Source organism: Oncorhynchus keta, unplaced genomic scaffold, assembly GCF_023373465.1.
Source record: "Oncorhynchus keta strain PuntledgeMale-10-30-2019 unplaced genomic scaffold, Oket_V2 Un_scaffold_139_pilon_pilon, whole genome shotgun sequence".
Lineage (NCBI taxonomy): Eukaryota > Metazoa > Chordata > Actinopteri > Salmoniformes > Salmonidae > Oncorhynchus > Oncorhynchus keta.
The window spans coordinates 381,623-394,400 of record NW_026290780.1 but is presented as its reverse complement, the minus strand read 5'-3'; the positions used below and the strand labels follow the sequence as shown (position 1 = coordinate 394,400).

General features: G+C 47.3%; 1 protein-coding gene and 1 long non-coding RNA gene across 2 annotated transcripts in view; both read right to left on the bottom strand.

The window, feature by feature from the left end:
* The window catches only part of ehbp1 (EH domain binding protein 1), a 421,276-nt gene that overhangs the window by 198,378 nt on the left and 210,120 nt on the right, over positions 1-12,778 (bottom strand).
* Positions 7,680-9,417, bottom strand: LOC127927415 (uncharacterized). Its single transcript, XR_008127319.1, has 3 exons — positions 8,760-9,417; positions 8,108-8,717; positions 7,680-8,060 (listed from the first exon to the last, which is right to left on the bottom strand). It is a non-coding gene; the product is annotated as an uncharacterized LOC127927415 (long non-coding RNA).

The window sequence follows — 12,778 nt, the reverse complement described above, 5'->3', positions numbered from 1 at the left end:
ACACACACACACACACACACTAATGAGGGGTCAGACTCAAAGCTGCGTATGAGCGTGGATAATGTAAACATATTATTAATTAGCTCCGCCCTTTGAAGTCTTATCGGAACCCGGCTTAACCAATGGGAGGGTCCCGTAGCCCAGACGCCAAATCCCAACAAATCCACTCCCATCTGTCCGTCTCACCAGAACCAATGGAGCTCTAACTTTTCTAACTTGTTATGAATGGCGAGGCGAGGAGGGGGGGGTGTTATATCAGTAATGTTCATTTGGCTCTGAGTTTTCACCCAAACAAAACACTGACACACAAATAACACTGGTATATAATCAGTGTTCACTAACCCTGGTCCTGGGGAGATGCAGGACAGTGCAGGGTTTTGCTCTCGCCTAGCACTAAGACACTAAAGTCCATAGAACCTTGATCAGATGAAGCTGGTATCTTCTGATGCAACATTTTGTCAAAGACCTGTTTTTCTACTTAACCAGAGTCAGACTGACTCACGGATACCATTTGTATGTCTTTGTGTGCAGTTTGAAGGAGGTTGAACGTAGTTTCCGGAGCCATTGCTAACTAGCATTAGCGCAATGACTTGAAGTCTACAGGAACAGCTAGCACTATTCCTTTAAGTTCCTCGTGAGAGGTCTATGGTGGCTGGCAGTGGTGGCAGTCCATCTGGACAGAAACAGGCCTTCATATCGCTGCAATGGCTGAACTACCCCCTCTATTGGCCAGCCTGGAATATTGCTGGAGCGAGAGGGAGAGAGATGGAGGAAGAGAGAGGGAGAAGGAATGGGGTGGAGGACGAGATGGAGGAGACAGGGAAGAGGGGGAGGAAGAGAGAGGGAGAGAGATGGAGGAAGAGAGAGGGAGAAGGAATGGGGTGGAGGACGAGATGGAGGAGACAGAGAAGAGGGGGAGGAAGAGAGAGGAGAAAGAAAGGGGTGGAGGACGAGATGGAGGAGACAGGGAAGAGGGGGAGGAAGAGAGAGGGAGAAGGAAAGGGGTGGAGGACGAGATGGAGGAGACAGGGAAGAGGGGGAGGAAGAGAGAGGGAGAAGGAAAGGGGTGGAGGACGAGATGGAGGAGACAGAGAAGAGGGGGAGGAAGAGAGAGGGAGAAGGAAAGGGGTGGAGGACGAGATGGAGGAGACAGGGAAGAGGGGGAGGAAGAGAGAGGGAGAGAGATGGAGGAGACAGGGAAGAGGGGGAGGAAGAGAGAGGGAGAAGGAAAGGGGTGGAGGACGAGATGGAGGAGACAGGGAAGAGGGGGAGGAAGAGAGAGGGAGAGAGATGGAGGAGACAGGGAAGAGGGGGAGGAAGAGAGAGGGAGAAGGAAAGGGGTGGAGGACGAGATGGAGGAGACAGAAGAAGGAAGGGGGGAGAGGAAGGAGACAGGGAAGGGGGGAGGAAGAGAAAGGGGGGTGGAGGACAAGATGGAGGAGACAGAGAAGAGGGGGAGGAAGAGAGAGGGAGAAAGAAAGGGGTGGAGGATGATGGAGGAGACAGGGAAGGAAGGGGGGAGAGAGATGGAGGAGACAGGGAAGAGGGGGAGGAAGAGAGAGAGAAGAAAGGGGTGGAGGACAAGATGGAGGAGACAGGGAAGAGGGGGAGGGGATTTGAGATGTCTGACAAGGGAGAAGTTAGGTGATTATGAGAGCTCTGTATAAACAGACACAAAGGAGGCCTCAGGCCGTGAGTGGGGGAGAGGGAGAGAGGAAGAAAGAGAGCGAGAGAGAGAAACACACTAAATGAGAACTAAATGTCTCCTAAATTAAACACTTCTTAAGGCTAGGCCCAATCTTCACAATTTCCACCTGAATGACATGGCCAAAGTATATGCTTTGGGCATGTCAGGATATGCATATAATTGGTACCATTGGAAAGAAAACACTTTGAAGTTTGTAGAAATGTTAAAATAATGTAGGAGAATATAACACAATAGATATGGTAGGAGAAAATCCAAAGAAAATGTTATTTTTTTCAGAGACCATGCTCTTACAATGGCAAGTATAAGGGCATGCTCAATTCTAGCTCCCAGGATGCAATTCCTATGGCTACCACTGGGTGTCAGCAGTCTATGTTCAAGGTTTCAGGCTTGTAACTTCCAAAACAAATAAGAATTATCAGTTTTAGTTCAGGGACACAGTCTTGGAAATTTGTGTATGGACGCGACATGAACATACTATTGAACATACTTCATTCCGTAGGAAATATTAGAGTTTGATGACATTTTAGGGAATCTGAGGAGCAAATAGAAACGTATTTTGACTTGTTGAAACAAAGTTTAGGGGTAGATTTTCGGATTCCTTTCTCTGCATGTTGAACGAGTGGATTACACTAAACAGACTTTTTTGGGATATAAAGAAGGATTTTATCTAACAAAACGACACTACATGTTATTGCTGTGTCCCTTTGGATGACAAATCAGAGGAAGGTTTTCAAAAAGTAAGTTAATATTTAATCGCTATTTGTGAATTTATGAAACCTGTGCTGGTTGAAAGATATTTTGATGTGGGGCGCCGTCCTCAAACAATCGCATGGCATGCTTTCGCTTTAATATTTACTGTAAATCGGACAGTGCAGTTAGATTAACAATAATTTAAGCTTTCAACCAATATAACACTTGCATGTACCTAAATGTTTAATATACATAATTTGCATGATTATTTATTTGAATTGCGCGGCCTCCAGTTTCACCGGAAGTTGTCCTGCTAGTGCGATGCCCTAAGAGGCCAGAGGGTTAGGGGGTCCTTCAGTATGACCACAGGGTTAGGGGTCCTTCAGTATGACCACAGGGTTTAGGGGGTCCTTCAGCATGGCCACAGGGTTAGGGGGTCCTTCAGCATGGCCACAGGGTTAGGGGGTCCTTCAGTATGACCACAGGGTTAGGGGGTCCTTCAGTATGACCACATGGTTAGGGGGTCCTTCAGTATGACCACAGGGTTAGGGGGTCCTTCAGTATGACCACAGGGTTAGGGGGTCCTTCAGTATGACCACAGGGTTAGGGGGTCCTTCAGTATGACCACAGGGTTAGGGGGTCCTTCAGTATGACCACAGGGTTAGGGGGTCCTTCAGTATGACCACAGGGTTAGGGGTCCTTCAGTATGACCACAGGGTTAGGGGGTCCTTCAGTATGACCACAGGGTTAGGGGGTCCTTCAGTATGACCACAGGGTTAGGGGGTCCTTCAGTATGACCACAGGGTTAGGGGGTCCTTCAGTATGACCACAGGGTTAGGGGGTCCTTCAGTATGACCACAGGGTTAGGGGGTCCTTCAGTATGACCACAGGGTTAGGGGGTCCTTCAGTATGACCACAGGGTTAGGGGGTCCTTCAGTATGACCACAGGGTTAGGGGTCCTTCAGTATGACCACAGGGTTAGGGGGTCCTTCAGTATGACCACAGGGTTAGGGGGTCCTTCAGTATGACCACAGGGTTAGGGGGTCCTTCAGTATGACCACAGGGTTAGGGGGTCCTTCAGTATGACCACAGGGTTAGGGGTCCTTCAGTATGACCACAGGGTTAGGGGTCCTTCAGTATGACCACAGGGTTAGGGGTCCTTCAGCATGGGGTTAGGGGTCCTTCAGTATGACCACAGGGTTAGGGGTCCTTCAGCATGGCCACAGGGTTAGGGGGTCCTTCAGTATGACCACAGGGTTAGGGGGTCCTTCAGTATGACCACAGGGTTAGGGGGTCCTTCAGCATGGCCACAGGGTTAGGGGGTCCTTCAGTATGACCACAGGGTTAGGGGGTCCTTCAGTATGACCACAGGGTTAGGGGGTCCTTCAGTATGACCACAGGGTTAGGGGGTCCTTCAGTATGGCCAGAGGGTTAGGGGGTCCTTCAGTATGGCTAGAGGGTTAGGGGGTCCTTCAGTATGGCCAGAGGGTTAGGGGGTCCTTCAGTATGGCCACAGGGTTAGGGGGTCCTTCAGTATGGCCACAGGGTTAGGGGGTCCTTCAGCATGGCCACAGGGTTAGGGGGTCCTTCAGCATGACCACAGGGTTAGGGGGTCCTTCAGCATGACCACAGGGTTAGGGGGTCCTTCAGCATGACCACAGGGTTAGGGGGTCCTTCAGCATGACCACAGGGTTAGGGGGTCCTTCAGTATGACCACAGGGTTAGGGGGTCCTTCAGCATGGCCACAGGGTTAGGGGGTCCTTCAGTATGACCACAGGGTTAGGGGGTCCTTCAGTATGACCACAGGGTTAGGGGGTCCTTCAGCATGACCACAGGGTTAGGGGGTCCTTCAGCATGGCCACAGGGTTAGGGGGTCCTTCAGTATGACCACAGGGTTAGGGGGTCCTTCAGTATGGCCACAGGGTTAGGGGGTCCTTCAGTATGACCACAGGGTTAGGGGGTCCTTCAGTATGGCCACAGGGTTAGGGGGTCCTTCAGTATGGCCACAGGGTTAGGGGGTCCTTCAGCATGGCCACAGGGTTTAGGGGGTCCTTCAGTATGGCCACAGGGTTAGGGGGTCCTTCAGCATGACCACAGGGTTAGGGGGTCCTTCAGCATGACCACAGGGTTAGGGGGTCCTTCAGCATGGCCACAGGGTTAGGGGGTCCTTCAGCATGGCCACAGGGTTAGGGGTCCTTCAGCATGGCCACAGGGTTAGGGGGTCCTTCAGTATGGCCACAGGGTTAGGGGGTCCTTCAGTTTACATATGTATTCACACCCCAATATATGTTAGAATCACCTTTGGCAGCGGTTACAGTTGAGAGTCTCTAAGAGCTTTGCACACCTGGATTGTGCAACATTTGCCCATTATTCTTCTCAAAAATCTTCAAACTCTGTCAAGTTGGTTGTTGATCATTGCTACACAACAATTTTCAGGTCTTGACATAGATGTTCAAGTAGATTGAAGTCAAAACTGTTACTCGGCCACTCAGGAACATTCACTGTCTTCTTGGTAAGCAACTCCAGTGTAGATTTGGCCTTGTGTTTTAGGTTGTTGTCCTGCTGAAAGGTGAGTTGATCTCCCAGTGTTTGGTGAGGAGTCGACTGAACCAGGTTTCCCTCTAGAATTTGGTCTGTGCTTAGCTACATTCTGTTTATTTTTTATCCTGAAAAACTCCCCAGTCCTTAACGATTACAAGCTTTACCCATAACATGATGCAGCCACCACTATGCTAGAACATATGGAGAGTGGTACTCAGTAATGTGTTGTATTTGTCCCAAACATAACACTTTGAATTCAGGACAAAATAGTTAATTACTTTGCCACGTTTTTCTGCAGTATTACTTCAGTGCCTTGTTGCAAACAGGATGCATGTTTTGTAATATTTAAAAACATTTCTGTACAGGCTTGTTTTCACTCCGTTATTTAGTTCAGTATTGTGGAGTAGCTACGTTGTTGATCCATCCTCAGTTTTCTCCCATCACAGCCAATAAACTCTGTAACTGTTTTAAAGTCACCATTGACCTCATGGTGAAATCCCTGAGAGGTTTCCTTCCTCTCCGGCAATTGATTTAGGAAGGACACCTGTATCTTTGTAGTGACTGGGTGTATTGATACACCATCCAAAATGTAATTAATAACTTCACCATGCTTAAAGGAATATTTTATAATAACATCTACATTTAATCAATTTTAAATTCAGGCTGGAAAACAACATGTGGAAAAGGTCAAGGGGTGTGAATAGTTCTGAAGGCCCTGTAAGTACTGTATTATAAACTGGGTGGTTTGAGCCCTGAATGTTGATTAGCTGACAGCCGTGGTATATCAGACCGTATTACCACGGGTATGACAAAACATTTATTTTTACTGCTCTTAATTACGTTGGGAACCAGTTTATAATAGCAATAAGGCAACTTGGGGGTGTGGCATATGGCCTTCACGATATCACGGCTAAAGGCTGTATCCATAAGAACAGCCCTTCAGCCGTGGTATGGCCATATACCACAACCCCCTTGGCCTTATTGCTTAATTTTAATCAAGGCTCATCCTATAGAACTACTGATATTCACACCTCTATTGTGGACACCCCTTTAAATGAGTGGATTTGGCTATTTCAGCCACACCTGTTGCTGACAGGTGTATAAAATCAAGCACACGGCCATGCAATCTCCATAGACAAACATTAGCAGTAGAATGGCCTTACTGAACAGCTCCGTGACGTTCAACATGGCACCATCATAGGATGCCACCTTTCCAGTAAGTAATTCAGCAAATGTCTGCCCTGCTAGAGCTGCCCCGGTCAACTGTAAGTGCTGTTATTGTGAAGTGGAAACGTCTCAGAGCAACAACGGCTCAGCTGCAAGGTGGTAGGCCACACAAACTCACAGAACGGAACCGCCGACTGCTGAAACGCGTAGTTGCAACACTCACTACCTAGTTCCAAACTGCCTGTTCGCTCCATGAAAAGAGTTTCCACGGCCGAGCTGCCGCACACAAGCCTAAGATCACCATGTGCAATGCCAAGCGTCAGCTGAAGTGGTGTAAAGCTTTGGACTCTGGTGCAGTGGAATCCTATTCTCTGGAGTGATGAATCAAACTTCACCATCTGGATGGAAATCTGGGTGGCTGAGTGGAAGCAAGTCCCCACAGCAATGTTCCAACATCTAGTGGAAAGCCTTCCCAGAAGAGTGGAGGCTGTTATAGCAGCACAGGCGGGACCAACTCCATATTAATGCCCCTGATTTTAGAATGAGATGTTCAACGAGCAGGTGTCCACATACTTTTGGTAATGTAGTTTATCATTCCTAGTACATCTAGTGTAAATTATTCCAGTGTATAACACACATAGATTGAATGACTTTGTTTCCTAAATCAAGTGTTTACGTTCAGAGTGAAGGTTAGTATAGATAGTCTCTTTGAACAGCCACCCAGGACAGACCTAGGGGTTCTTTATGCACGACACAACGTGGAGTGCCTGGATACAGCCTTTAGCCGTGATATCGTGGCCATATGCCACACCCCCAGAGTTGCCTTATTGCTATTATAAACTGGTTACCAACGTAATTAAGAGCAGTAAAAAACAGCCCTTGGCCGTGGTATATCGGCCATATAGATCTAGGGGTCGTCTAGGTGTGAGTCTCTGGTTCGTAGGGATGGGAACGGCCAGGGGCTTCATGATATCATCACCACACTGAGGTGCCGATTTTATATGCATGGTCGATTGAATGGTGCTTGTTTAATAAAGTTCAGATCAAAGCTGAATCAATGTCTGGAAAGATCACTTAACGGTGAATTAGTATTCTACCACAGCACAGTGTCACATTACAGCACGACCAGAAACACCACCTCATTTCTGATGTGGGCTACACTCCCATGTACACCGTTTCATATGAATTAATATATTCATCCACGTTGTCACATCTGATGTGGGCTCCACTTCCATGTACATTTAATATGAATTAATATGAATTAATATATTCATCCACGTTGTCACATCTGATGTGGGCTACACTTCCATGTACACCGTTTAATATGAATTAATATATTCATCCACGTTGTCACATCTGATGTGGGCTACACTTCCATGTACATTTAATATGAATTAATATGAATTAATATATTCATCCACGTTGTCACATCTGATGTGGGCTACACTTCCATGTACATTTAATATGAATTAATATGAATTAATATATTCATCCACGTTGTCACATCTGATGTGGGCTACACTTCCATGTACATTTAATATGAATTAATATGAATTAATATATTCATCCACGTTGTCACATCTGCCTAATTTGAGTCAAGCACTGAGGACCAGCAGTGAACAGTTGTTTCTTTAACAACAACAAAAACGCCCGACTTGAGGGGGACTCGAACCCGTGGTTCCTGTAACCCAGAGAATCAGACTTGAGGGGGACTCGAACCCGTGGTTCCTGTAACCCAGAGAATCAGACTTGAGGGGGACTCGAACCCGTGGTTCCTGTAACCCAGAGAATCAGACTTGAGGGGGACTCGAACCCGTGATTCCTGTAACCCAGAGAATCAGACTTGAGGGGGACTCGAACCCGTGGTTCCTGTAACCCAGAGAATCAGACTTGAGGGGGACTCGAACCCGTGGTTCCTGTAACCCAGAGAATCAGACTTGAGGGGGACTCGAACCTGTGGTTCCTGTAACCCAGAGAATCAGACTTGAGGGGGACTCGAACCCGTGGTTCCTGTAACCCAGAGAATCAGACTTGAGGGTGACTCGAACCCGTGGTTCCTGTAACCCAGAGAATCAGACTTGAGGGGGACTCGAACCCGTGGTTCCTGTAACCCAGAGAATCAGAGTTAAGAGCCTTAGCGCTGCTGAACGCCACTTGGCAGTGATGTCACCCGTTTGACTTCTTTTCTACTATGTACCTCTTGTATAGACGTCCTTTATTCACTAAAAGCACATGGACTGTGTGTTAAACGGATAAGCAACAGCTTGTCATATGTGAGAAAACATGCATTTAGAATTTGTTCAATCTTCAGTAGCTCGTAGCTTAGTCAAGGACCCATCATGCAGCATATCGGTAGTTGTGACAGACCCAAGTGGAACAAAAGTAAACCTCCACTTTGGATGTTTATAAAATTCCCCTGGTGGCCGAGTTGAACCATTTCAAGAAATGCTTTGTTGATTTGTGGAGAAAAAGATTTGGAAGATATTTGATAGGCTGATGAGGAAGATGTTACAGGAAATAATGACTGCCCCTGGGGAGGTTAGCATAGGGCTAACGTGTGGCAGGTTACCTGATGGGGAGGTTAGCATAGGGCTAACGTGTGGCAGGTTACCTGACGGGGAGGTTAGCATAGGGCTAACGTGTGGCAGGTTACCTGATGGGGAGGTTAGCATAGGGCTAACGTGTGGCAGGTTACCTGATGGGGAGGTTAGCATAGGGCTAACGTGTGGCAGGTTACCTGATGGGGAGGTTAGCATAGGGCTAACGTGTGGCAGGTTACCTGATGGGGAGGTTAGCACAGGGCTAACGTGTGGCAGGTTACCTGATGGGACCAGCTACAATGTAGTGAGCGTTCTATCACGTGACACGACGTCAACGACTTCAATTGGCTGATGCCTAAACTTAACCTTAAACGTGTTCTAATGTTGGTAAGTATGACCCCTGTATGACCCCTGTATGTCTGCTGTAGAGGAACAGAGGAATTGGTTGGTAAGCTGGTAAGTATGACCCCTGTATGACCCCTGTATGTCTGCTGCAGAGGAACAGAGGAATTGGTTGGTAAGCTGGTAAGTATGACCCTGTATGACCCCTGTATGTCTGCTGCAGAGGAACAGAGGAATTGGTTGGTAAGCTGGTAAGTATGACCCCTGTATGACCCCTGTATGACCCCTGTATGACCCCTGTATGTCTGCTGCAGAGGAACAACAGAGAAGCAGGACTAAATGAGTTTTTGGTGCTACAGTGGCAAGACAAAGTATGTGAACCCTGTGGAATGACCTGGATTTCTGCATAAATTGTCCATCAAATGTGATCTGATCTTCATCTTAGTCACTACAACAGACAAACACAGTCTGCTTAAACTAATAACACACCAAGTATTGTATGTTTCTTGTCTATATTGAATACATCATTTAAACATTCACGGTGTAGGTTGGGAAAAGTATGTGACCTCCAAGGCTAATGACTTCTCCAAAAGCTAAGTGGAGTCAGGAGTCAGCTAACCTGGAGTCCAATCAATGAGACCAGATTGGAGATGTTGGTTAGAGCAGCCCTGCCCTTTAAAAAACGTTTTCTATTCACAAGAAGCATTGCCTGATGTGAACCATGTCTCGAACAAAAGAGATCTCAGAAGTATCTCTAAAAGCCTTGATGTTCATCAGTCCGTGGTAAGACAAATTGTCTATAAATGGAGAAAGTTCAGCACTGTTGCTACTCTCCCTAGGAGTGGCCGTCCTGCAAAGATGACTGCAAGAGCACAGTGCAGAATGATCAATGAGGTTAAGAAGAATCCTAGAGTGTCAGCTAAAGACTTACAGAAATCTCTGGAACATGCTAACATCTCTGTTGACGAGTCTACGATACATAAAAACACTAAACAAGAATGGTGTTCATGGGAGGACACCACGGAAGAAGCCACTGCTGTCCAAAAAAACATTGCTGCACCGCTGAAGTTTGCAAAAGAGCACCTGGATGTTCCACAGCGCTACTGGAAATATATTCTGTGGACAGATGAAACTACAGTTGAGTTGTTTGGAAGGAAACACAATACTATGTGTGGAGAAAAACAGGCACAGCACACCAAGATCAAAACCTCATCCCAACTGTAAAGTCTGGTGGAGGGAGCATCATGGTTTGGGGCTGCTTTGCTGCCTCAGAACCTGGACAGATTGCTATCTTTGACAGAAAAATGAATTACCAAGTTTATCAAGACATTTTGCAGGAGAATGTAAGGCTATCTGTCCGCCAATTAAAGCTCAACAGAAGTTGGGTGATGCAACAGGACAACGACCCAAAACACAGAAATAAATCAACAACAGAATGGCTTGAACAGAAGAAAATACGCCTTCTGGAGTGGCCCTGTCAGTCCTGACCTCAACCCCATGGAGATGCTGTGGCATGACCTCAAGAGAGCAGTTCTCACCAGACATCCCAAGAATATTGCTGAACTGAAACAGTTTTGTGAAGAGGAATGGTCCAAAATTCCTCCTGACCGTTGTGCAGGTCTGATCCGCAACTACAGAAAACGTTTGGTTGAGGTCATTGCTGCCAAATGAGGGTCAACTAGTTATTTAATCCAAGGGTTCACATACTTTCCCACCCTGCACTGTGAATGTTTACACAGTGTTTTCAATGAAGACATAAAAACATATAATTGTTTGTGTGTTATTAGTTTAAGCAGACTGTAAGTCGCTCTGGATAAGAGCGTCTGCTAAATGACTTAAATGTAATGTAAATGTGTTTGTCTGTTGTTGTGACTTAGATGAAGATCAGATCAAATTTTATGACCAATTTATGCAGAAATCCAGGTATTTCCAAAAGGTTCACATACTTTCCCTAGCCACTGTAAGTGCTCAAAACATGTTGGCTCGCTATTTAAAACATTTCAAAATGGGATGGAAAACAAGCTATAGGAGGAGGAATACTGGCGTTTAGAGCAGCTACAGGCCACGAACGCTAGCTACAGGCCACGGACGCTAGCTACAGGCCACGAACGCTAGCTACAGGCCACGAACGCTAGCTACAGGCCACGGACGCTAGCTACAGGCCACGAACGCTAGCTACAGGCCACGGACGCTAGCTACAGGCCACGAACGCTAGCTACAGGCCACGGACGCTAGCTACAGACCACGAACGCTAGCTACAGGCCACGAACGCTAGCTACAGGCCACGGACGCTAGCTACAGGCCACGAACGCTAGCTACAGGCCACGGACGCTAGCTACAGGCCACGAACGCTAGCTACAGACCACGAACGCTAGCTACAGGCCACGGACGCTAGCTACAGGCCACGAACGCTAGCTACAGACCACGAACGCTAGCTACAGGCCACGGACGCTAGCTACAGGCCACGAACGCTAGCTACAGGCCACGAACGCTAGCTACAGGCCACGAACGCTAGCTACAGGCCACGAACGCTAGCTACAGGCCACGGACGCTAGCTACAGGCCACGAACGCTAGCTACAGGCCACGGACGCTAGCTACAGGCCACGGACGCTAGCTACAGGCCACGGACGCTAGCTACAGGCCACGGACGCTAGCTACAGGCCACGGACGCTAGCTGATGTGTCTATAGCATTTTCTTCTATACCTGGAGTCTCAGTATGTGTTTGTGCGTGTCTGCGTGAAAGCTTGTTCTGCAGCGTCAAGGGAAACCAAGGTGAAACAGTTTACAGGGAAACTCTCATGGCACCTTGTTACCTCAGTGTCTCCTTCAAGCTCTTTCTCTCAGTGCAGAGAGGCAGGGAGAGCCGGAGGGGCAGGGAGAGCCGGAGGGACAGGGAGACACTTGACATTTCCGGCTCGTCTTTAAAGAGCACCTTAACCTTTCCCAACACCCATACAACCACACGTTTTAGACGGCCCAAACAATGCCTGATGGGCCACTCAGAACAGGAATAAATAAGAGAAAACAACAAGCATAGCAAGATGATAGGGAGCGTGCCAATAAGTCATTTAATAAATGAGGTGGAAATATTAATTTGAGGGGAAATAGTTTGAAGGAGATTAGCTGGAGTCCACTTGACTAGACTAATGTTTATGACAGCGTAGTAATCCTTCTACTATTTTAACAACTCCATGAATGTGGTTTCTCACACCTCAGCAGTGTGTGTTTGTGTAATTAATGTGTAATTAATGCAGACAGACAGTCAGTCGATCAGGCAGACAGACAGTTAGTCGATCAGGCAGACAGACAGTTAGTCGATCAGGCAGACAGTTAGTCGATCAGGCAGACAGACAGTCAGTCGATCAGGCAGACAGACAGTCAGTCGATCAGGCAGACAGACAGTCAGTCGATCAGGCAGACAGACAGTTAGTCGATCAGGCAGACAGACAGTTAGTCGATCAGGCAGACAGTTAGTCGATCAGGCAGACAGACAGGCAGTCAGCTTCCTCCTGAGGCCCTCTTTCTCCTTTCAAGTGATGTTAAAGTAGCTGTGTAATTTCAGGTCCATAATTACCTGGGATTAGAGACCAGGTGGTATTAAAGCAACTACAACACAACACTCTAGCAGAGAGAGACACACACACACACACTCTAGCAGAGAGAGACACACACACACACACACACTCTAGCAGAGAGAGACACACACACACACACTCTAGCAGAGAGAGACACACACACACTAGCAGAGAGAGACACATACACACACACTCTAAGAGGCCTTTAGACCG